The sequence below is a fragment of the Bubalus bubalis genome, chromosome 6, assembly GCF_019923935.1.
Source record: "Bubalus bubalis isolate 160015118507 breed Murrah chromosome 6, NDDB_SH_1, whole genome shotgun sequence".
Lineage (NCBI taxonomy): Eukaryota > Metazoa > Chordata > Mammalia > Artiodactyla > Bovidae > Bubalus > Bubalus bubalis.
In genome coordinates, this window is record NC_059162.1 from 55768230 (window position 1) to 55795242 (window position 27013).

At 40.1% G+C, this 27013-nt stretch overlaps 1 pseudogene; it reads right to left on the reverse strand.

Moving 5' to 3' along the window:
* Positions 1–1664: 1664 nt before the first annotated feature.
* LOC102416506 lies at positions 1665–23719 on the reverse strand (annotated as a pseudogene).
* Positions 23720–27013: the final 3294 nt, after the last annotated feature.

Consider the following 27013-nt stretch of genomic DNA (forward strand, 5'->3'; position numbering starts at 1 on the left):
AGAACCACAAGCTGGTTCTCATGTGGTATACTTTGATTTCTTTTCCTATTTCAGTTTCCCTACAATTTCTAGCCCTAATTCTAGCAACTAGTTACATGATCTTAAACAAGTAACTTAGCTTTTGTAAACCTTGATTTTTTCTCACATGTACAATTCCTTTGGCTAATGTTCGGAAGATTTTTTTTAAAACCTCAAAAATATACTTTCAGACAAGCGTAAATCTTTTCAGATTCACTGTCTTCAAAGAGCCTCAGGACATTTGCATTATGGTTGATCAGGCAGGACAGGATCACACAGGGTCGGAGGCTGCCCAGTCTCAGCATCAGGAGTTTTCTACTCACCTGGAGAGCCCCTGGAGTCTGGTCCTGAACAAAGACACATTATCTGGACCTGGCATTATTTACCCAGCTCAGAACACAGCGGCAGTCTTGGCGAGAGAGGAGGTTGGAGACTGCTTTTGTGGCACTTGCTGCTGCTTTATGGGTTTGCATTTGTCGTGCAAGGATTTTCTTTTCATCTCTTTTCTTTCTTTTTCCTTTTCTAATTGACACAGTGCCTGTTCATTTAAATACTTGCAACTGGGTGTGGACATCTTGTATAATAGCTGTATTGGTTATAATGGCCTGTAACAGAAGTGAGTGATTGAGACCCAGGAAGAATGTACTAAAAATGAACCCCCATATTTGATGTTTTCTCTATAACAAAAAAATAGCCTAACTATTTAATTAAGAACGATGATCAATTATTATATAACTGAAAAAATGTAGGATAACATTTAATATATATGTGTGTGTGTGTATATATGGCACTGAAAGCTTTTGAATTCTTTTTCCCCTAAACCTGAATTTTCAATCTCTGCTTTAGTTATTTTGGCTGTTTGTTCACATGAACTTTCTTTCACAAACAGCCAGTATTCTGAGGTCTTTTGCTGACCAGATCAAATACTTCAAGACGGGTGACATCAAAAGGCCTTGTTTAGATAAATGGGCTTCTGAAGTAGCAAGACTACTGGCATATGTTGATATCATGACAGAATATTTTTGAATATAATTTTTTTTTGTTTTGTTTTGTTTTTTTTGTTTGGGTTTTGTATTTTTTAAGTGCCCCCAAATCCTCATGCTCACAAGGCTGACAGGTCCTCCACCTCAGCATTCCTCCTCTGGATTGTTCGGGTTCCTTACTTCTGGTAAGGATGTGGTAGGATGGGACATCCCTGGTGGTCCAGTGGTTAAGGATCTGCTTTCCAATGCAAGGCACATGGATTCGATTCCTTGTCCGGGAACTAGGATCCCACATGCCCTGGAGAAAGTCCGAGTGCCATAGCTAAGACCCAACACAGCCAAATAAATAAATTAATTTAAAAAAAAGTGGCAGGACACATTCATTTACACTGAAGGAAGCTTTGTTTTGTTTTTAGGTCCCAGGTCTTTATATAAGAACAAAGTGAGGAGTGATGTGGGGATTAAGGTTAAGAACATCATCCTACTTCACCTTCCCTCCAACCAGTTTCTCCAAACTCCCTGCCCCCACACCCTTTGTGTTACCAATTCCTTTCTTAGAGAATGAAGAACTTAATCCCAAAGCCCTGGTACAAACCCCAGGGTTCTCTCCCTAGCTCTCCCTTCCTCTCCCCCAACACCCCATTCCCGGGGAGAGTGGGCACCTCAGTTTGAATGCACAGGAGAGCTCAGAGTGGTGACAGACACCGAGGGAAAGGCCTCACCCTCAGGGACTAGGATGTAGGGGTACAGAGTAGTGACATGAGGGCCCCAATAGCCTGGGGTACCAAAATGGGGCCCTGGGGTCAGAGGAACGGATGTGGATACCCCTGAGAACGCAGACCCAGCAGGCTCAAAATCCTCTGGTTAGAAATAGTTGCTGCTTGATCGTTTGCCCTTCTGGCAATGGTTGCAGAACGACACCGGAACCACGTCCTTCTCTAGCCCAAGCTGCTGGGCGAAGTGGCTGATGTGCTGCAGAGTGGGCTTCGGGCACTGCAGGAACATGCTCTCCAGGTTGCCTCTCACTCGATTCTCCATACTAGTCCGCTTTCTCTTCTGGGCGTGCACTAGGGCCTCTGCCTTGCATATCTCCTGCAGATTTCCTTGTTGTCAGTTTTCCTCCACCCACTTCTGCAGCAGAGGCCACAGCTTACACGTGTTCTTTGAAACTGAGCTGCAAAGCCTCAAATTGACAGGTAGTCCTTTGGCTGAACACCTTTCCAAAAAGTGAGCCCAGGTGAGCCCCACATTGGTTTGGGTATATCCCAGGGTGACCCTCTTCTGCTTTAGGAGTTTGGAAAATTGTTCCAGGTCTTTCTGAAGAGCTTTGATGTCCTGGGACTCCTCAGGGTCCACTCCAGTTTCTCCTTGCCCAGCTTCATGGTGCCTGGTCCAGGGAGGCCCCCTCGGAGTTGCTCTTCACCCTGGCTCCCGCCTCGCCCTCGGGCTGAGGCACCCTCCAGGACACCTTGGGGCACCAGCCCCACTCTAACCTGCCGTGCACAGCAGGCCATCCCTCTGCACAAGTCATAGGGTGGGGGCACAGGGGAAGCCCCCACACCTCGTGCTGGGCACAAGCTCCAGCCAGATTCCTGACCCACCCGGAGGCCCTTGGAAGCTCATCCAGGTCTGAGGATCAACCTAGCCTGGCTGTGGCCCTCCCTGCCGATGGCCTCCACCGCCCAGCAGGGGCGAGAAGGCCTGAAGGAAGCTTTAAAGATCCATTAGTGGACTAATAAAAATCTTTTTTCAGGAAACAACTATGAAGGTACTTTTTATGTCTTCTTTGTGATTAGGGGTGAGAGAAAGAAAGAAACATATGTTTTTGTATATATATATCTAAGTTTGTACTTAAAAACTACCCCCTGAGTTCTTGATTATCTCAAGGTGAAGACAGTGTTAAATTACTTGTGGTGACAGCCTGTCAGATTGAATATATAGCAGAAGGACAAGGTAAAGGGTAAAGTGGATTCATGTAGATCAAATGTAGAGGGAGCTGTGGGTTTGAGACTGCCCTAAAGGAGCAGACAAGGGAGGTAGGGATGGTGTCCCGCCTTAATAAAACCCCACCTGTAGAATGTGGATGGCTTCCTTTTGATTCCAAACTGGAGTCTCTCTTCTCTGTGGTGACTGGCGTGTAGGGACTGGTACTCCTATGAACACACATGAAGGAAACAGGCATCTTAAAAGACGAGGATTTATGTTCTCAGAATAAACATTGGGAAGTATCAAGTTCACCCCCCTGGAAACTACAAGGGTCTGTTGTTATATGATAGGACCTGGGTTTACTCAGAACTCACAGGACATGTAAGGTTTTAAAGCAGATGTAGTTGGTAAGAAAATGGTAGCAATATACACCAAAGGGACTAGAAGGGAGGATGGAATCAGATAAACTCCTTAAAGCATTAGAGATTTTTGAGTCTACATTTGCACTGACTAATTTGGTAGCCGCAGTGGCTATTGAGCGTTTGAAATGTGGCTGATCTGATTTGAGATGTGCTGTAAATGTAAGATGCAAAATGTCTTCAAGAAAATAGGTTCTGAAGACTTAGTTATCAGAAAGAATGTAAAATGTCTTGTTAATAAAGGTTTCGTACTGCTTATATGCGAAAATAATAATATTGTGGAAATGTGGGACTAAATAACACGCTGAGTTAATTTCACCTGTTTTGTTTATGTTTTTTCTAATATGACTATCAGAAAATTTTTAATTATTTATGCAAGAAAATTTTATATTACTCACATTTACAATGTACATTATCTTTCTATAGGGTAGGACTGCTCACAGGAGCAAGCCCTCTGTATTTGAATGTGGGTAGATATAAGAAGGATGCTCATGTTAAGAATTTTAAAACCTGTGTTTCTAAAATAAATTCTGTAAGATGGTGTAACAACATAGTTTATTATGACGTGAAATTGGCTATGCCATAGGTTAAGTAGCTTATCCCACGCCTTAATAACACTATTCAATAAAATCCCATGTATGTATTGGCTTGGAATAGAAGTGTCCTATACCTACCAAAATGAAAAGAAGGGAAGGAAAGGATATAAAGAAACTGTGTTAACACTGGGGAATAGAAGCCATTCATTCAATACATAAAAGTACTTTTCAGCAACTCCCACAATTAGAGAAATTTCAGAAACAATTAAAGGATTTGGAAGTCCCCGACGATTCATTTTGAGAAAGTCTATCGTCTTAAAGAAAACTCCAGGAGCGTCAAAGAAGCATATGCTTTAATGGGATTTTTGCTATTTGAGGACTGTGTTCTAGGTAATTTCCAACATGCTGAGCATTTCCCCTCATTTTTCTCCAAAAGAGTCCTGCATGAATTGGGTCTTCAAAGAGAAAATTTTTTATTTCCATATGAAGTCACTCAATGTCCCCTCCACGTTAACCCATCCTTCAAGTAAAGACAACTTCTCAGAAGACTGTTCTACCACATCGCTCATCACTCCCAAGATGTTTTTCAGTCCCCGTGTAATTATCTCCATGATGGAGGAGGCTCCAGATGCATTTATTTGCCCCTCTCTGTGACTGGAAAATGTATTCCATATTCAGTTAAAGTCAGTAATTAAAACGACCTAATCTGCATTCACTTTGTAACCACCGGCTGAAACTCCCCCTCTGTCAACCCCAGAGGTGGGAGGGCTGCTGCATTTAAACCCACACTGAAGATCTCTGATTGGCTGGTGCACAGTTAGAACAGGTGAAATAATCTAATCTGGAATATTGCTCTCCTCACCTTTTTTTAATAAAGATTTGCCTCACCACAGACCTTAATATAACAGCAGTAAAGGCAAGAGAGGAAATTGGAAACACGGCCAGGAGTGTGCCTTATGGTTCATAACAGCCCCAAATTGTGACTGTTTATTAAAACTAACACCCTTTTGTGAGTGAGGGTGTGGATCAAAATATCCAGTGGTTTCTCTTCTTCAATATTCCCCTTTTTTATAGCACTGAGTTTAAGTTTCAGTTTTAGAGTTTCATTAAGTTTTTAAAATTGTTTCTGACTGAAACATTGACTTAAAAAGGCAACTTGTCCGTAATTTGTCCCTGTTCCTTATTTCTATTATTTATTTCTATCTGTAGGAGATGTGTATGGATGGATGACCTCTTGGGCCACTGGGACAAGAAAGAGTTAAGGCAGGTGAAGAACCAGAGGAGACAGAAGTCCAGAGAACTGCCTCACAAAATACAATTAAGGGCCTTTCCCAGGCCCATGGCACTCTGGTGCTGCCAGAGGTAAGGAGGCTGAGCACAATGTTCTCCTTGTCCACACACCTCCCTTTTGTTTTAGCAGCATTTTGCCTCCCACACATGCAAAAGTTTGAATTTCCTGTTGGCTCTGAGGTGAGATTTATAACATTTATTAAGGTTACTATTCATTGTGAATTTACTGGGCAATAAGCCTAAGAGCTTTTAGGGGTTTAATTGCCTATGTTTACGGGGGTTGCAAAGCTCCCCGCAGAGTCACTGTCAGCCAGGTTGGCCAAATGTGGACTTCTTGGAGTGCCTGGGGCACATGTCCTAGTCCAAGGGGAAGGTCAGGGAGAGCTGAAGGGCTCAGAGGAGACAAAGCCCTCAGGGCATGAGATTGGTTTTTCTGCTCTGGCTGTTTTGGTCCACTTCCCGTTGGCTCATCTACCTCATTCTGGCCAAGTCTGAAGACATATTTGAATGTTCCATTCTCTCCAGGAAGAAAGAGAAATAATTTGAAATAATTGCATGAGGGAAGGAGAGAGGGAAAGAAGGGCTGGCAGTGGAAGTAAACACATGTTGCAAACGTAATATGGGCTACATAAACTGTTTCATGCGTATTGTCACATTTAGTCTTCACAGCAGTCCTGTAAGGCAGGTATTATTACTCCCACTTTACAAATGAGGAAATTGAGGCTTAGAGAATGAAATCACTTGCAGAAATGAAGACAGCTAGTGAATGGAAGAACCAGGATTTCAACTCCATTTTTCTGCGGCTTCCCAGTGCTGGTTGGGAGCTCCACATTTCATTCACTCTTGTTTAGCCCTTAGTTGCCGCTCATTTAACCTAAGCAATTGGTTCAGGTGTGTCATCAGGACATTTGAAAGTACAAGGTTACGCTTACTTTTAAGATGGTGGGTTTGTTTTATTGCAGAAAGGTAGCTTTTTTGCAACAGCCTTAACCCTTGACCTCACCAAACCCTTGTAGAAAGGAATGAATGCACAAGAGTGGAATAAAGTCAACTGAGTAACGCTGTGGGCCAGGGACTGTAAAGGGTCTGTCAGTCTCTGAGAAGGAGAGCTACTGAGGTAGTTCACTAATTTGATAAAAGAGTGGGAAAAAGTTCTGGTTCATTTCATCCATTCATTTATGCAACAACTATTTGGTATGCACTTACTGTGTGCTAAGCACTGCATTAGGCATGAGGGATGCTAGATACTTCAGCGATCTGCCTGCTCCCTTCCTGCTGTGCAGAGGCCACAGGATGCTGCTCACGCCCTGTCTCTTAAGCTGCTGCTGCTGTTAAGTCGCTTCAGTCGTGTCTGACTCTGTGCGACCCCATAGACAGCAGCCCACCAGGCTCCCCCATCCCTGGGATTCTCCAGGCAAGAACACTGGAGTGGGTTGCCATTTCCTTCTCCAATGCATGAAAGTGAAAAGTGAAAGTGAAGTCGCTTAGTCATCTCCGACTCTTAGCGACCCCACGGACTGCAGCCCACCAGGCTCCTCCATCCATGGGATTTTCCAGGCAAGAGTACTGGAGCGGGGTGCCATTGCCTTCTCCACCTGTCTCTTAAAGGCTTTTTCAAATCTACCCAAGTTCTGTCACAGTGACAAATTTCTCAGGTTTCTTAAAGAGATGGTTTACCAAAGGGAAGAAACAAAATAAAAGAAGTAAAAAGTTGATGAGCAGACAGTGTACCCTTTATGTGAAAAAAAAAAAACAAACATATATACATATACATACATTTGTATATAGACATAGTGCTGGGCTTCCCAGGCTGCACGGGTGGTAAAAGAATCTGCCTGCCAATGCACGAGACGCCAGAGATGTGGGTTTGATCCCTGGGTCAGGAAGATCCCCTGGAGTAGGAAACGGCAACCCACTCCAGAATTCTTGCCTGGAGAATTCCATGAACAGAGGAGCCTGGCGGGCTACAATCCATGGGGTTGCAAAGACTCAGACACTACTGAGTGATCACACACACGTACATAGTGCGCTCTTCATATCTTCACATGAAATAAATAAATTAGTAATATATATATATATATACACACATACACATACATAAAGATGCATGTGTTCACACCTGTGTGTGTAAAATTAGCCTGATGTACAGTCCAAGACACCATTACCAATTTGATTGGTCTTGTAACAGGCAGAAAACCTACTGGCACGGAGGACTAAGCGGTGGGGCCATCATTGTTGGAAATGTATTGTTCAGAACATTTGTTAACTTCTTGATGCGGCAGTAGAAGTTGAATCAGATTCAGTTATTCAGTTAGAGAATAAATTGGACTATTTCGGTGCATTTCTTTAAAAAAAAAAGCCACTTTAAGCTTATGTATTAAAATGACAAAGTCTTAAATAGGGGTCTCTTTTTCTAAACAAAAGATATGCAAATTGCAATTCAAGATTTATATTATGATAAAAACTGAAATACAAAAGAGTCATTATCCTGCAAAATGTAAAAGTACATTGCTTCATGAGTCTATAATGATATAATGGGATATTGATGTAATAAAAGGTGTCAGAAAGGAGACAATGACCTTAAAATTTTAAGTCAGAAACATTAGAATTGAACAGTAAGTATCTACCCACCTAACTATCCATCTAGCTATTGCATATTTTAGAAATTTGAGGTAAGGAACAGTGTATTTTTATCTGCTGATGGTGTAGCCATAATAAGGGGTCTGGGGTTAGAAAATGGGAATTATTTTTCACATAACCATTCCAACTCTGAAACTGGATAAAGATTTTACCTTGAATATTAGATTAATAGGACTATCTTTTCTAAAAATCAGTGGTGTGTTATGAGGCTTGGAAATCATTCCTGGCCTAGCCACAGGACAGCAAATGTCAGGGACGCCAGTTCTCCCTGCCTAAGTATGAAAGACTCGCTCACAGTGAGTTTGCAAGGACTCTTAGTTTTTAAGATGATGGGAGCAATTTACAGTTAATCATCATGTGTCACTGAAAAAGGATGGATCAACTTAAAGACACTGCAATAGAACACAAAAGATTTACTCTATCAAATCATAGGGAAATTGTAGGAAACTATTTACACTTGAAGTTATTCTACTGGCTTATTTTAAAAAGGGGAAGCGTGTGTGTGTGTGTGTGTGTGTGTTTCAGGGGAGACACACTTAAAGTAATCAAGTGATATACCACATGTGAAGCAGACGCACAGGCTTGTTCCCACTACTAAACAGAGCAGAAGGCCTGGTTTAGCTTTATTTGGCAGGAATTTATATACTTGCTTCACTATTTGATCTTAACTTAAACAAAGGATGTTGGTCTCAGCCACCACTGATTTCAGGGTAACAGCCCTCTTTCTGAAAGGCAGCAGAATTGTGACACTTCGAAAATCAGATGGTTGCACAGTATGGAAGTTTCTTAAATGTTTATTTATTGTAGTGAGCCAAACCCTCCTTTTCTTGTTTCGGAGTGTGCGATCAATTGCACTGAAAGCTGTAGGCAGAAGGATCTTACTTTCATACAATTGTCAGAACCTTGGCGGGGCCATGCAGAACAAACCCAAACAAACCAGGGACTCTAAATGAGGCCTAAGAACCTACTCTGAGCCCAAACTCCTGATAATTTTCCAGTTCAGAAAGTTGCTGAGGGTCCTCTGTCAGGGTGAGCTCATGGTTTATGATTTCGGAGCCTGTGCAACGCTCCCTTCTATTTCATCTTGACTTAATGTCATTAGTCTTCCTTCACAGAAACCTGAGCGCTCATTTTCTAATCTATCTAGATGATACGCTGACAGCATTTTCCCTGATCGAGACTTTACCATTTATGTCTCTGCCTCTGTTAATCATTTGCAGAAATGAGATTTATAGTAAAAAGGATTAAATCAATTCTGACTACCTCCCAATTCTTAGGTTTTCGGGGATTTTTGATGAACACAGAAACCATGGCCCCTCAGAGATGCTTTCCTAAGAAGATCTTTCTTAGCTTTGTGAGATGGCTGTTCAGCGTCTCCGAGTCTCTGTGGATCACAGCAGGTCCACTTCTCCATGTTTTGTTTGGCAACCACGCCTCAGAGTCTACCCTCAGAGCTACTCAAGCTGTTTTTGATTGGAATCGATGAGTGAGCCATCCATTCTCTTCTCTTTCATTCTCCATCTTTCCTTCATTCTCTTCTTCCCAGTCCGAAGATGAGTACCCTTAGGAAAGGTATCAACTGATTTCAATTAAGTGTTTGTCTTTTGAGTTTCTCATCATGGGGTAAATTTTGACATTTTTAGCGGGCAGAGATTGAAGAGAAAAATTGCACTAATCGAAACTAAATCATAGTTTATTTTGTTCCTTTCTAATTTCTCTAATCTTTCACTGACTTGAAATTGCTTCCATGTGTCAGGCCTTGTGCAAGGCTGGGGACTTTCACGAACATGTGGTCTTCCTTCCATATTCACAGAGGATGGGTTCTAGGACTCCCGTGCATACCAAATCTGCGGTGGTTGAAGTCCCTTATATGAATATAAAATGACGTAGCATTTCCATATAGCCCACACATACCCTCTTGTTTACTTTAAATCATCTCTACATACCTAATACAGTGTAAATGTTATGTAATTGCCAGTATAGCAAATTCAAGTTTTGTTATTGAGAACTTTCTGGAATGTTTCTCCCATATATTTTCAGCTGTTTGAATCCACAGATGAGGAACCCATACTGGAGTGGTAGTCGTTCCCTTCTCCATGGCATCTTCCCAACCCAGGGATCAAACCCATGTCTCCCACATTGCAGGTGGATTTTTTTACCAGCTGAGCCATCATTTTCTTTCTTTCTCCTCCTCCCTTTGTTCCTTCCTTCCCTCGTGGTTTTCTTATTTTTTCTTTTTTTCCAAATTTACTCTTATTATTTTGCTTAGTTGCCTTGGATTTCTTCCTCTGATCCTCATGGTGAGTACAGGGATAGCATTTCCTGAGTTTTTTCTTCATTCTGTAAATCCTGTTTATCCCACGAGCTGTGCTATCCAGCAAGAAGGACAGTGATCATATTGACATATCTTTGGCCATGTGTCTAGACCAGAGTCAATGCCTTTAAATTCACTGAACCACTTACTCACCAACAGTCATTCTAAATCATCTGCTCTATGTCATTCCATTTGCTGTCTTCTGCAGTCTAGAAAATATCTGGACCATAGTTCTCTCTGTTTGATTTCCTCTGTCTGGCCCTGTGTTCATCCCCTTGGTCTAGGTAGGCATTTTGGCTTCTCTGGCTTTTACCCTTATTACTAGATAGATTCTAGGTCCTTTAGCACAAAATGCAAATCTTTCAGACTCTCCCCTTTTGGGGCCACTCTTGGAAATGATTTGATACTAGAGATATAGTTAACCTATACACCCAGAATCTTTTCACAGTACCATCTTACTTGGTTAGTATAGGGCTTGCTGCAGTCCCTGGGTTTAAGGGGGTAAAGGTGAGTAATGTGTCACACATTTTGGCCTCAATTTGGAGTGTCTTTTTTCACCATGGTGAACTGGCTCATGTCTGTATATTTTAAAGCCATTGGGTCATTTCATTTTCCCCCTGAGGGTTAAATATTTGTATGTGTAGGATTTGTATCTTATAAACACAAAGATTTGATTGTCCAAGATCCTGGCAGTGGTTGCATACACTGCATCTTCAGAGGGATTAGACTTGGAGGTGGTAGAAGCACCCTACAATTTTTGGACTGAGATAGTATGGGGACCTGCACACTGTAGCCACAGACTAGGAAAGAACCAGAAAGTTCACCCATACTACAAAGGTAAACTTTTGGCGATTCCTCAAGATGTGACAGGTTAAAAAGGAACATCAAAATTAGGAGCCAGGGTACCTCACTTTTTTGTTAGTTTGACATAAAGGATTTAGCAAGTAGGAATAGAATAAGAAACATTACTAACTCTGGTTTCAAGGATTCGGTGAGTCACATTGTGTGGGGTGCTCACCTCCATCAATATTCACAACAACACCTCCCATATACACAGCATTCTGCTGAAGATGCAAATTCTTATAAAATACAGTTCTTCCTTTTCAAGAGCTTATGATGAGTCTGAAAGAGACCACTACAGGCTTAAATGATAGAAACCACTATACAAGGCTTGTGTGGACTATATTACGCTGAGGGTGCTCCAAAGACAGTACAGTAACTGAAACTGAGATGAAGGAGAACTTTGCTTAAAGATGTGGCCTACTTCACTGGTGTGTGACCTGCACAGTCTCATGGGACTAATGATACTGGGCGGTCACTATCTTAAAATTCTTAGTAATTAAATCTTCGAATGTGTTCCATGGGTGACACTCTAAGGTAGAATGGAGCAGGTGCATGAACAGGGAGTATACATATGCCATATGCATGTCTGTCTGTCCCTGCTGCCCCGTTCACACTTGAATTCACAATGCCCCAGGTGTGTGTACAATTCTGGTGGACCTACAATATGGGGGAGTTACTGTGGAAGACTCAAAGCAAGTCAAGGTCAAAATGCTATATCCATGACTATAAGCAAAGGAGAGGGGACGCTGATATGTCCCGGAGGCTAGGTTTCATTCCACCAGAATTTGCTTCAAACATAGAACACATAAAGAAGGCATGGTGTTCTAAGAAATGCAAACAATCAATCATATCATATCCTTCTTACTCATGTTAAGTCCATGTGTTAGCCAATCACTTAAGCTGAAAATGACGACGCAGAAGTAAAGGAAGTGGTAGGGCAATCCAGAGTCCTTGTTTTCCCTGTTCCTTACCTTTTCATCAGTAAATTGAAAGCACCATGTTGGTGAATGTGTATGTGTAAATAAATGTGATAAAAACAGTTGAATTAGTGTTGTGTACCATTTCCACTCCTTGGTAGCAAAATACATATGCATGTACAAACTATGAAATAAAACTTATGCAATTTCAGTAATTCTGCACATAATATAAATACTTTTGTGTTTACATTTAAAACTGGCATTGCCAATATAATGATGAACAGTAAATAAAATTCATGCTAATAATTAAAAATCTTAATTTTTGTTTCCTTGAATTACATTAATAGAAAATTAAAAATATGACAATTCAAAGGAGATACCACAGAAGAAATAAAATTTTATACTTCTTCCTGTTTTTTGAACAAAGGCCTCCATATTTTCATTTTTTACTGGGTACCACAGACTATACATCCCCTGCCTGAGGGTCTTGATGGCAAGATGAAACTTGGAAAAGCAAAAAATTTCTATTGGAAGGGCTACTTTTATGCCCTAAAATTGATTTATCCGATTTGGTCCATAAATACCATAAGGAAAGTGTGAACACTCAAAAATATTTGATCTATTGATTCAAAGCTTAGAAAATTAAACCCACCCAAAATACTTTTTCATTTAAAATTTTCTTTTCTGGTTACTCTCTGCTCTTTAAATTTTTTTATACATTCAACCCTTAAACCTCCATCTGTAACAGACTTGGGGTAAGGTATAGAGCAAGTCAACTTAGGTTCTTCTCAACATGTTAAATCATCACCCATGACCTTAGTTGTCTCCAAAATCACATTTAAACTCCTGATTTTTCTTTGTAAGTTCTTTATAAACATTTATTTTAATTTCCATTTATTTTAATTTCCATTCATTTCTATTCACTGACTGTGCATGCCCCTGGGTTGCTGTGGGTTCTCAGTTCCAACGCAGCAACCATCTCAATAGCTCCTTTATGAAACGTGCCTCTTCTAGCTCTAAGTCACATATACCACCCTTTCTACCTGGAACAATCTCAGTGAGCCATATGATTACTTCTATTTCTCCCTTCTCTCAATGCAAAAAAAAAAAAAAAAAAAAATGGAGATTTCTCAGTCTCACTCCACCTCAGCTCCACTACAGATCCACCAAAAGAGAGGAGGAAGTACTTTATAACTATAAAACTCTATACACACACAGAGCATGGCTACTAATGTTGTTTTAATTATGTTGAGAACAGTTAATACTTCTTTAAGGCGTACTATAGCCAGGCAGCGTTCTAAACCTTTGTGCGTATTGATGCATTTGTATTCTCACAACAACACAGAAAGGTTAAGTAACTTGTTAAACAGCTGAGAAGTGGTGGAGGTGGGATTCCGCCCCAGCAATCCCCCGTTTATCCTCCTAAGGAAAGGTGTGGCAAGTCTCGGGACACCGTACCTTAGTGTGCCATCACACTGATCCATTAGCATGCACTTAAGAAGACTCTGCTTCCATATGCCCAAGAGAAAAGGAGGGCAGAACACCCAGATTTTTATATTGACGATTGCTTGCCAGAAAAATCCACTCACTGTTTGCCTCTATGTTTCTCTCTGGTTCAGCTTTGTTTTTTAATTTTGAAGCACAGACCTTCTCTGGGAAGTTAGATTTTACTTTGATATTTCCACCCGAGACTGGAGTTTGGAGAGCGTGCTCTCTCCCACAGATGCTTACTCGAGCTTTGTGACCACCAGCCTAGGAGACTCCACTGCAATCTGCTTGGAACTTCCTACAGGACCACCCAGAAGCTGCAGCTGGTGCTGAGTACCACGGTGGCCGCCTGTTTACATGAGAATTTGAGTTGAAGGAAGTGGACAGTACCTGCTTTCTGCTGTCAGCCAAGGACTCGATTCCCATGGAATAATTTGATGTGTAATCTAGAAATATTCAAAAGGTTTAGGCCCCAACTATTTTCCAGACATGGGAAAAAAACTGGGGCAAAAGGGAGTTTCTCCCTGGATGCTGGCAGCTTCTCTCTGGTCCGGCAGAACCAGCTGTAGGTCTGGGACCACGGGTCGGACAGACTCCAAATGTGCTGATCCTCAGATAGATCACACTGAAAGAGCCATTTTCTCATACAAAGACTTTCCATTGAATCATATCCTATGCACTATCTCTGGCTTCTCAGAGAGGAACAACACTGAACTTGTAAAGAAAACAAAAAGTGTCCTTAAAACCCTGGCCCATATCTTTTGCGGATAGCCAAGTTCATGCCTAGCCGCCCCAGGAGGGCATTTGGCAACAGTCGAAGAAGAAAGCTTTTCCGTCCTGATAAATAACAGTGTCCGGAAGAGCTGTCTTGCAGGGTGAGGGGTGCCTGTGGAAGCAAGGCAGAGTTTTATAGAGCTGTTAGCAACGCCTTTATAGCACATTTTAGGTAGCAGATTTTTTGCTGAACAGGTTATCTTACTTCTGTGTTTTTGTAAATCAAACTCTTTACAATTTTGTTTTGGAGCACTTCAGAGGGCTCACAAATTAAAGAATTTCTAACATCTATTTCCACAGAAAATTCAGATTTTCAGAGATCAAGTTGCCTTAAATTGAGGGGGAACTCTATCAACAACTTGGTCCCTTCAGTTTCGCCCTTTCACCATGGCCATGTCAAACCGTCTGGACTCCATGAAGCTAACATGCCCTGGGAAGGAGAAAGAAGCAGGCAAGCCACCTGGAGACAAATGTTGCAAGTCGTTGATGTCTCTCCTCTGTTGAAGGCATAAAGCATATTCTTTGGGGTTGAGCCTTGAGAAGAAAAGCACACTCAGATTTATTGAACTGGTACTATGCACCAGGCATTTAATTGCACAATAGCCCCATGAGGTAGAAGATAATGAGCTAAAACTTAATAAGCACCTACTAGCCAATGGGCACCAAGCTAGTAACTTCATTTTTAAATGTATTGTTTCATTTAGTCTTTATAATTAGGGTTGCCGTAGTTAGCAAATTAAAATCTAGTTAACATCTAGTTACATTTGAATTTCAGATAAGTAACACATTCTTTGCAGTATAAATATGTCTCATATAGTATTTGGGATATACTTATACTTAAAATTGTTGTTTTCTACTTGAAATTCATATTTAAGGAGGGGGTTGTATTTTATCTAGAGAAGGAAATGGCGACCTACTCCATTATTGTTGCCTGGGAAATAACACGGACAGAGGAGCCTGGCAGGCTACTGACCATGGGATCGCAAAGAGTAGGACACAGCTTAGTGACTAAACCACTACCTCTGCCTGTATTTTATCTGGCAATGCTATTTGGAAGAATCCTAAGAAGAAACAATTATTATTCCCATTTTACGATTAAGGAAACTAAGAGTCAGAGACATTTTTTTAAAATTGCCCACAATGGTAAGTAAAGGTAGAGGAGTTGGGATAACCGTTTCTGTTTGACTTTAAACCCCATACTATCAGCAACTATACCATAGAGTCTCCTCATCTAGGCTAATAAACAGAGTCAATTTTATTCAGTCAAATAAGCTGCCTCAAGAGAAAGAGCTAACTTCAATATTAAATACTAGATATTTATTAATGATCTACCTAATCCAAAGCCTTGTGCTAGGGCTGGAGACAAGAAAAGATGCATATGAGGATACTTTAAGAACCAGGACCTGCTCTCATAGGAAAATATAATGTAGTGGAGAAGATGAATGGGAGATAAGGAGAGGGATTTGAGGGAGAGGCGAAATGCTAAATATATTTCTAGTCAATTTTAGGTGTTTTAAGCAGGAACATCAGTGTTGTAGTTGACTCCGCTTTAAAAATCCTGAGGTCCACTTTAGAGAGCCTTGGTGGTATGGAGGTGGGGTCCTGAGGAAAATGGATGACCATCCTTAGTGTCCCCAAGGAGCAAGATTCCTATAAGAGATTAGCAGCTGCCACTTTGTGCTGTCACCATGCCTCAAGTCCATGGCTCCAGGTTACACAGAGACTTTCAGAGTTGATAGTGCTTGGCTGTCACATTGCCCACCTCACTGATACCAGGGTCACTCTGGCAAAGCTGCCCAATGAAGGCTACCCCTTCCTCCCTCAGCACTTTATGTGAAACCTGCCCATTCTGCCAACTTGTGTGAAGATGGCCAAAAGAGATTTGTTTAGGAAAGGCAGAACCCAAGAAAGCAAGTATTAGAAGCACAAAGAAATTAGAATCATCATAGGATAATATCTGAGTTCTTCCTCAAGCACTGCGTCGGATATTTTTAAAGTTTTATTCCTAAACATCACAAGAAAACAATAAGGTAGGAATTGCTCTCTCTTCCTTACAGATGAGAACACTGAGACTCAAAGATGGTAAGGGACATGCTGAAGGTCACACAGTCAGGATGAAGAGCTCTCTACTCTGAGCCATGCTTTTTGTATAGCATCGAGTTCCCTCCTTAAAACAAAGGGAATGGGACCTTTTCCCCTGCAGGCAGGCAGGGAAATTCAACTAAACAGCAAGCAGAAAGAGATGATGTTCAGGGCCTTGGTGAAAAGAAATGGGGCTGAATCTAATACCATACTCTCTTATCTCTAATTGAAGCTGAGGGTAGACATGCCTGTTTTTACAGCTAACATCAAAAATAGAAATCAACACAGTACAAATGAATATCTAATACTATAGTTTACGGTATGATTCTTTTTCCTATGTCATTTTACAAAATAGAAAAGATTTGGGAAGAGAAACTTAGAAACAGACACAGAAAAGGCTTATGTCTTGATAGTAAGGACAGTTTTAAAGTTGAAGTTCTGGTTTTGATAAGAAAAAGCTTTTAAGGGTGCTTTTTATACAGCATTGTATATCTGTATTTATAGTCAATTCCTTCCTTCACTTTGCCTCTCTTGCGCTACAATGCTAACTTTCCTTTCATATTTTTCCAATGGTTAACATTCTGCTTCTGAAAATTATCCATTAAAATTTTATCAATTTTGTGTTTTGGTGAGACAGTATGAGGAAATGCCATTGTGAAATTAGATTTTTCTTTGACATCAGGCGCCCAGTCAGCAATCCAATCCCATGTGTTTCTATTGAGACATTAGGGTTTGATATAATTTTGGGCAGAAAACATTTTAAAAATGAAACAATTGAATTTTCTAGATGGTCTTGGGGACCACTTAGCTTAAGAGAATACACTTCCAAATCAAAAGCCTTTCAATCATTTTAAATATTATTTGGATGATATTTGCTTTGTGTGTAGTAGCAGTTTGAATTTGTATTGAATGTTTGACCGGCTCATGCACACATAGATGATGTATGAAATTATTATTTCATATTTTTCTAGTGTTTGCATTGCAAGTGACATCTGGCTGACAGGAACTTGGAGAAATGGGATACGAAGTGAATGCTGCAGTTACCACAGCATCGTATTTATCAAAAGGTTTAAGGTTGGCCTGTCTTTGTTTAACATATGAAACGTGGAACATTGACTGGGAAGCTCTGTGTTTTTGTGTTGCCTGCATGTTTTAACTGAGCTGTTTAGGAAAAGAGCAGTCAAAGAATAAACACTAATTGTATTATTTGTTCTGCTCATGAAAGTAAATATTATACATTCTAATTTTAAGAAAACACACTTAAATTAGATTTGATATAATTTCCATACATTTTGCCTGTATTCAGAGAATTTACAGACTTCATGTTAGACAAACATACATATTGAGCACTAGTCATCATTATTCAGAAAAGGCAATGTGGAAGAAAAAAAACTCAACTGCATTTTTAGTTTTATTTTCTAATTTGTGAATGTGCAAAATTGAAGGAAGATGTGAAAACATGTAGTACAGTGTTTGCAAGCTCTGACTCTGTTGAAATACACACATATAAACATACACATTTTCCTATTCTGCCTTTTCATGGAGGTCAAGGTGCCAATTATGAATTTAGTCATGAGAAATAGCATTCATTCAACAAAAATTTATGAGCGTACTACTTTGGACTATGTTCTAGTTGGGTACTGGAAAAATGCAGAGGAATCAGACAATTCCTGGCCTTAATGAACTCACAATTAGGTAACAGAAGAGGTAAATATGCAAACCATTAAGTTCAATAGAGGGGTTTAGATACCATAAGAAAAGAGTGGAAGCATTGACAAAGTTGGGCAAAATGGTTACAGTGGTCTACCTACCAAAGGCAGATTGGGAAGCAGAAAATGCATTATGGGGGCTACTATGAACGCCTTTCAGGTATAAAAATAAGACATGCTCGTTTTTTGAAACTTGAAAATTTCAGGAAAGTAGAAAGATGACAAAAATCATCCTCGTGATTATTGTCTAAAGGCAAATATTTCCAACTTGCTTCTAACCTTTCCCTCCATTCTTTTCTCTCTCTCTCTCTCTCTCTCTCTCTATATATATATATATATATATATATATTTATTTATTTATTTAATTTTGGAAGCATTGTGATACTACTGCAAAAATATTGCATATATTAAAAAAGAAATTAGATGCTGTATTCCCCAAACCCCAACATCACTGTTGAATGCATTTCCATGTTATTTTAAGCTCTTCCTATATACGTAATTGTTTATGACTGAACAATACTCCAATTGATATTTAATGTCATAAACGAGCCATTACTCTGCTAGGATATTTGGTTTGTTTTCTAACTTCCTCAATGAGCAGTAAGTTGATAACTTCTAAGGAAAAATAATTCACCTGAAAAGAAATAAATCTCCAATAGAGGGATCCCTGGTCCTAGAGTACGGCATGAAAAAGGTAAGTAACATATTTTTGGTATCTGTTAGTAGGTACTTAACCCAAACTATTTGTTAATTGCCACCAGAACCCTGATTCAAGCATGATATAGTAGAAATAGACTGGATTCACCTGGAGCTACATTCAAATCTATTTCCCAACTTTGTCTGCTGCTGCTAAGTCGCTTCAGTCGTGTCCGACTCTGTGTGACCCCGTAGACGGCAGCCCACCAGGCTCCACCTAGCTGTATGATTTCTAGAAAATCAGTTAATCTTTCTGATTTTCAGCTTCCTCATTTATAAATTGGGGCAGTACTAGCATTCATTTATCTAACAAGAGCTTATTAAGCTCACAGGGTATATAAGGTATCTTGCTAGGTATAGGGGATGTAACAGAAGTACAATGTGGCTCATGTCTTTGAGGGGCTGACAGCCTAGTGGCAGTGCCAGACATGGAAACAGACCTGACAGGTCCCAGGGGAACACAGATGAGAAAAAAAATGCATTCTTTCTGGTGAAGCAACATTTGGTCTGGATCCTACGTAGTGAAGTTTCAACTTGCCTTTCTTTGATGGTAGCATTCATCTTCAGCTCCCCAAGCAGTCATATGGCGGGTGTTGTGAATATTTGTACTGGTCCCTGCCCTGAAGAAGCTTACCAGCTAGTATTGGTCCTAATGCCCAGAAGAACATGGCTTCTGTTTTACAGATAGACTTGAATACTGATTTATTTAAAAAGTGATTGTGTTGGCTTGGGAGTGATTGGTTTCTTTCAAAGTCCTTCTTTCTAAGATATGTGTCTGACCTTGTAAACAGAGGTTACTGTTGACCCATCAAGGGCCATCTTTTGACACAGTATTTTGAAAGCCTCATTAATCTGACTAAAACTCCTCCTAAAATATGTAGGTTTTACAAAAAGAAAATGATATTAAGCAATATGCAGACATACTCTATAATCAGATTTGGACCTACATATATTAAGTCCCTCCCTGCTTAAAATTCCCAAATCTAAAATTAAAGCTAGAATACTCAGACCTAATGGCAAGTTTTCAAACATTCATAATCCAGCAATTTAAAATGCTTCGGATACCATTAAAATTGTCATTTGAACTAAAAAGATAATTTTAGCAAAACTTCTTCCTTCTCCTCTCAAAATTTTACTCAGATAAAAGTGTATCTGAAGTTTCACCAAATATGGGGAAGTAAATATATTTGCAAATTTCACTAATGAACTCCTCTTTTAAAATAAAGCAATCTCCAACTCCTGTCTTCTAAACCAATGATGTATCAGTTAGCTACTGTCATACAACTACCACATAACCATCCACTCCACATCTCAGTGGATTAAAGCCAGAATTTGTTTTGCTTTTGAGGGTCGAATTAACTGGGATTTGCCTTGTCGAGGCTGGTTATGGCAAGTGATGGCTCTGTTCCACATGCCTCTTAGACTAGAGAAATAGAAGACCGCTTGAGTACCTACTATGTGGTACAATTGGTGTCCATGTTCTCCTAAACTTTACCAAAATATGAAATTCTAAACTCCTGCATCAGTCTACTTCAACCCAAGTATAGGACAGATTTTCTCTTTGGCACGAACCTGTTCTACATGTCGTGGAGGCCAAGTTGGTCTGGGAGGCTGCAGGAGCCAGGCAGGCAGTCCAAGACTCACTGCTGCCATTGAAGGTGGGCACCTCAGTCGCCTTTGGCAGCTGTGTAACAACACAGAAAACCATACAGCTGCCAGATCTCAAGTTAATTAGGGTTGACCTTAAGATGGATTTTGCAAACCACTCAAATAGATTTCTCTTTTTGGCAAGTTTTCAAAGTAAGAAAGGAGAAAACAATAAAATGTCTCCAATCTGCAGTCCCTCCCCCTGAGATTTGCTGCAGGCAGCCCCCATGCTCTCCCTAGCACTGAGCCATTATCCCCAGAGGGTCCTTCAAGCCTAGGACTGAGGGAAAATAAGTGGAATATGTCTGTGACCTGCTTATATGAGATCAGAACTGCCTCCCCCCATGTTGCTGGGCCCATTTTATTAGCTATGGGAGGTAATCGGGGTTGGGGGGTGGACATGAAGGGTATGGAGGAAAGTTGGAGGTAAATCCTCCTGGGTATAGGAGGTATCAGAACAAGTTACATGACTTTTCTCTTCTAAAAGAGAAGGTGCCACTTGCACCCAGGCTACACTCTGGCAAATAGTAGGTGTTTGAAAAATACTTGTTGAAAGAATGATGATTAAATGAATGACTATTTTTCTAGTGCTATTGCTTGTCTAGTTTTGGTTCCCTTGATGTTGGGGGATGCCTATTTTCCCAGTGTCTTGGTGGCTCAGACAGTAAAGAACCTGCCCACAATATAGGAGTCCTGGGTTTGATCCTTGGGTCAGGCAGATCCCCTGGAGAAGGAAATGGCACCCCACTCCAGTATTCTTGCCTGGGAAATCCCATGGACAGAGGAGCCTAGTGGGCTACAGTTCACGGAGTCACAAAGAGTCAGACACGACTGAAGCGCGTAACACTTGATATGGCATAGAGGTTAATGTTATAGGTTCTATATTCAATCACTCAGTCCTTCTGTATGAGTGTTTACTGTGTTCAAGGCATCAGGATTTGACAGCAAACCACATGTAATTACTACTTTCATGGAGCTTACAGTCTAATGAGATAAGTCAGACTTGAGTTGTGAATCTAGACTCTGACACTAGCTCTTTGTTGAAGGTTATTTTACATCTTTGTGCCTTAGTGCCTTCATATGTCAAAAACATACCATCATATACCTAAATAAATTTATATACACACATACATATAAAGTTTGGAGATCCATGTGTGCTCAGATGTGTCTGACTCTTTGCAACCCTATGGACTGTAGCCCACCAGGCTCCTATATCCATGGGATTTTCCAGGCAAGAATATTGGAGTGAGCTGCCATTTCCTCATCCAGGGGATCTTTCTTACCTAGGGATCAAACCTGCGTCTTCTGAGTCTCTTGCATTGCAGGCAGATTCTTTTCTGCTTGAGCCATTGGGGAAGCCACATAAAATTTATATTATATATAGGTATATATATACACATGTATAAGGTATTTAGATTATCATCTGACATTTAAAAAGCACTATTAAATGTTTGTAATTACCTCATATATTGCTGTGAGGATTAAATATGAAAATATGCCACAATGCTGGCATATATTAAGAACACCATAAATGGCAGATATTATTATTTCCCATTATAAGTAGCTTTAAACATTATTGCCATTCTAAGCTTGATGTGGGGGGTGGGAGTAGTAAGAACTGGGGTGGCGGGAGACTACAGCTGTGTCCATTGCAACTAAAACTCTAATCTGTGTTCTAATTCTCAGGCAGATACTTTGAGCAACACACACACACACACACACACACACATGCCCCTTACAGTATATTTAAGAACACAATTAGAAGGAGAAGTGCCTGGGCCCCTGAACTAAATGTTCCTAAAAACTGAAATCCATTTTTTTTTATTCCCCCTCATCTATTGCCACAGTTATTTTTGCTTGGCCCTGATGAAATACAGCTGGAGAGAATTTCCCAGAAATACCAGGAGAAGATGCCATGCCAGCTAGGGTGCCTCTGTGTGTGTGGTTGGGAGGAGGCGACAGCTCCTTTCTGCTCTGGAGGGATCTGTGCCCATCCTCAGAGCCTGTCCACATCTGTAGAATGATGCATTTTCCTTCATACTTATATTCCTTTCCTTTATCAAGTGTTTTTTTACTCTATATTGCCCTGGTCCTTTGGATCCAATGAAACCATTAAAGATCTGCCATTAATCATTCTTAATTTTATTCCCTTCTTCCTTTCTCATTGGATTTCTACGAGGGCCTCTCCTCCTGTACATAATCACTCCAACCTGTTATTTTTCCTTCTCTGTGGGTTTCTCTCTCCATTTGAATAGCTCACTCATAAACAGCATCATTGAGACTCAAGATAAGTAGATGTATAAGTGCCTGGGTACTTGAGGCTTCCCATCTGGGTAAATCCTCATCCTTCGCTGAAGCATGTCTATGACTTCAGTTTCCACAGCCCTCTTCAACAGCCAAGGAAAGGCTGCTGTCTCCTTTCCCCTCCCATTGCACAGCAGTGGATGCGGCACCCACGGAATCGGGCCTACCTGTTGGCTAGGTCTCCAAACAGCCCAAGTCAGTGGCTCACTCATCACACATCTCCTTTGATAAAGCAAGAGCATGGTGATCAGGACAGAAGGAGGTGTAGAAGAGACAATAAGTACGTTAGAATACACATCTTAAGGGTCAAGGCATGAAAGAGTGACAGTAACAATTAGCATGGTAAGAAAAGTTATTATAAGCAAGATTCCAAAGAATTGTTCTCTGCTTTCACAGGAAACAGAAGGAGAAAAAAGCAACCTTACACTGTAGCGGGAAAGAGAGTTTTGCTAAACAAACAGAAGCCCTTGACTTCAGAGGTGAATAATCCCAGAAACAAGCTACCAAGTAAGTTTTTGAAAGCTGTGTTATACAATGAAAGAGAATCATTTATTTTGAGTGGTTTAGAAAGAGACTTTTCTAGAGATGAGGTTGGGAGTGGGGAGGGGTTGAATTTGACAAATACATACAGTCTTAGAACTGGAAGGAGCATAAAGGGCCCACACCATCTGTTTCATAGAAGAGGCACAGAATACATTTGCCCAAAGTTACAAGGCTAGTTCATGTTTGATACTTCAGGCTTTCCAATGCCAAGTCCAGTGCTCTTTTTGGAGCCCCAATTTAACTTGGAGATTGCGTCCTAGTTTGAGATTTTTTTTTAGGAGAAGAAGGAGAAAGAAGAAAATAAATACAAAAAAAAAAAAAAGAAAGAAGGAAAGAAAAATGATGGGTGATTGATTTACCCCTATGGATCCTGATAAATCCAAGATGTGTTAAGGATAATTTCCCCTTCACTGGGAGAAGGAACAGTGAACAATCACAGGTCACCATTAATTATGAAGCTGCTTGGTAAGCCAGGGCCTGCGAAGACCTGCAGTTATGTCTTCGTTGCGTTGTTTAAAGGAATGGGTTCCACAAGCAGAGACAGAGCTGTGCTGAATAGCAACACTTACCATCAGCTCCTCCAAACGCATTCTGTGGGAGGGCGTGGGATTTCACAGCAGTGAGAGCAAAACTATTCACAGCAGTACCATATGCTCCCCACCATCAGGAGCGGTGGTCCTGGTCACTGGACTTGGCAGGCAAACCAACTGAATGGAAATTCTGAAGACCACAGTAGGAGTTTTCTCTTTGTGGGTTTTGGATGGTAAAATCTTCAATCTGTTCCACAGGCAGAAATCAGAGTGAAAAATAATTCTACACAAACCACGTATGTGGGATGCATGTATGTGTGTGTGTAAGAGCATGAGTGTGTGTTACTTCTAGAAAAGTGAAGGAGAAAACAAAGGCCCAGCATTTATCTCGTACTATCTTGCAGAGGTAGGAGGGCTAACATTGAATGCAAGAGAGGAAAAGACTGAGAAAGTGAAAGATGGAGAAGAATTATTTTTAGTATAAATTCCATGTTTTCAGTTTTTTTCTCTAAGTAAAAAAGTAAGATGGAGAAGACTTTCCCAAATGCCAAGACCATTTAATAGCAGAATTACACCAGACGATAAATGCAGCACTTTTTAAAGCTTGTCCTTTCTCTGTTATTAACTTTGTTCTTTCAGTTGTGCCAGAGAAAGCACAAGAGATAGAAATTGGCAGAAATATGGGTCTGAAGAACAGAAATTCAACCTAAATGAAAATACCATGAAAACCTCTAGTAAAAAAAAAAAAAAAGTCTTTTGTTTAAGGGCACAACTTTCATCAAGAAAAGGTTTATTTGAATGAAAAGTAAAATTTAGGACAGTCTGTTGTCTGATCATTAGTAATTCTGTGCACGTATGGGCTATTTTCTATTTCCAAAGTGGTTTGCGATCATTAGTTAATCCACTCAGCATGCTTAGTCTAAATTGTGTTATATGCATATAATAGATAAGGATGGTTGTTGGTGAGAGGGAACATGACACAGCCGCTGAGGAATGGACTGGAAACTCGGAGGCTGAGATGACAGTCCTCATCTTAACCACCCAGTTTGCAGTAGGAGCTGGGCCCATCCCACAGGCCTTCAAAACAAGAATTCAATTTGTTTAAGAACTAAGTATGTGTGTGTATATATATATATATACACACACACACACACACACATATATATATACACATACATATATATATCAAATAAAATATTTTTTCCAACAATTTTTGGTAGGCTTGGAGTTTTAATTTTCCATTAAGTTCCATTGGCATCATGTGGGCCCAGTCTCAGGTTTCGCCATACAGGAAATATATTTTAAAGGGCTAGTCTGTGTAAATAACTCCATTGAGGAGTAGCATTGTGGTTACTAAGGGCACATGTCCATGCTAACCAATGCCCTTTCAACACGAGAAAATAGTCTGGAGAGTTTAAATGCACCAGAACAAATCCGTGGTGTAATTTTTTGTTCTTTTTGGATATCAGACTCATCTATACAGTTGGTCCTCCATATCCTTTGGTTCCACATCCGTGGATTTAACCAACCACAGATAGAAAATATTTGAAAAAAATTCCAGAAAGTTCTATAAAGCAAAACTTGAATTTGTTGCACACCAGCAACTATTTACATAGTATTTACATTGTATTTACAACTATTTACATAGCATTTACATTGTATTAGGTATTATAAGTAATCTACAGATGATTTAAAGTACATGAGAGGATGTGTGTAGGTTATATGTAAATACTATGCTATTTTATGTAAGAGATTTGAGCATCTGAGGATTTTGGTATCTGAGGGAGTCCTGGAATTATTCTCTGCAGATACCAATGTAATGTTATCAGAGGTTTGCCAAGTTCAATTTTTCTCTTGATAAGAAGAATCCTCTAAGCAAGATTATTGCTTTTAAGTGTTCTAACGTACATTTTTCAAAGATGAACCAATGCTTTTGCCCAGCAGAGCTTGTCCACATCATGTCTGGATTACAACCGTATAGCTTTCCTTTATTTTCATTTGTTTGCTCCCACCCTATCCAAACACATTAATACGTGGTCCAGATAATGTATTCCATATGTTTAATTAGCCAGTACATGAAATGTAGGAAGGTGTGGCTCTTATAGTATTTTTTCCATTTTCTCTCAGTGTCCTGAATTTTAACTGACATTCTCTGGTGGCTTTTTGTTGTTATTTTTTGTTATTAAAAAAAAAAATCTTTTTGTAATAAAGAATCTTTTCAGACTAAATTTATCAAACTGCTTCAAGTTTTAGATTTTCTTCTGATAATAAAATTTCAGTTCCATCTATAGACAGATTAAATTAATTCTGTCCTACTTTACTCAATGTGTATAATGAGTCATACTCAATTAACAGATACACATAATAAAATATTATTTAAATAAACTGTGTTAAGGAGTTCTCTTTTATAAAGTGTCTGGATTTTTAAATTGCATTTAAAATGTTTATAATTTACAAATTTCTGCTTAATTAGGTTTTCTTGGTAAGATTTTAATTCGTTGCAGAATGTCTAATATGTCTTGACTATGTTCTGATGTCAAAAAAAAAAAAGAAAGAAAGAAAATGACCAACACTTCGTTCGGAGACTATTCAGAAATTTTTTTCCTTGGACGAATTGATTACCTGTAACAACGAGCCTGAAATGCCCCCGCAGAGCATATGGCCAGCCGTGGGGTGATTCACTATGGCGTCACTGGGGGAGATTATGAAGCCCGGGGTTGAGTTGGTGCCAGTTCATGCCTTTTCAGTGAGAAAGCACTCAAGTTCCACAGAGTGTTAATCTGGCCGCAGAATGGGAGACAGCTAAGTCTGCCTGGAATGTCTGGCTGCTGGTTGGCAGACATAGCCCTTTCTTCACCTTGGGTCTGCTGGGTTAAGGATGCTTTCATAGTAATTTTCCAATGTCTTCCTTGATCAGTCGACTGCAGCATTTTATCATTTTGCAGATTTTGTTTTCTTCATGGGTTATTACTTCCACTGAACTGCACTTAACATCTATTAGTTGAGGTCTCCAGAAGATCAAAGTCCCTCTGTGTCTGATTATTCTGCTCTTTGCAATTTGTGTCTCCCCCTCACCCCGCCCCCCTCCTCCCCAAACCAGGAGCCTTGCACATTTACAGATTTGGTTTCAGTGTCTTTCCCTAAATTGTTTATAGACATAAAAGCATCATAAACAGGACCTTGTGTCTCTAGAAGGAGAATAAGAGAGGAAAAAAGTGAAGACAGCCATGGTAATGCTTGTGTTATTTGTATCTCAATATGAATCTTTTAAAACTCACACTTAATTTTTTTTTTTTTTCTGTTTGAAATGGAGTGGGTGAGGGTGGGAGAAAGGGAGAGAAGGAGGGAAGGGGA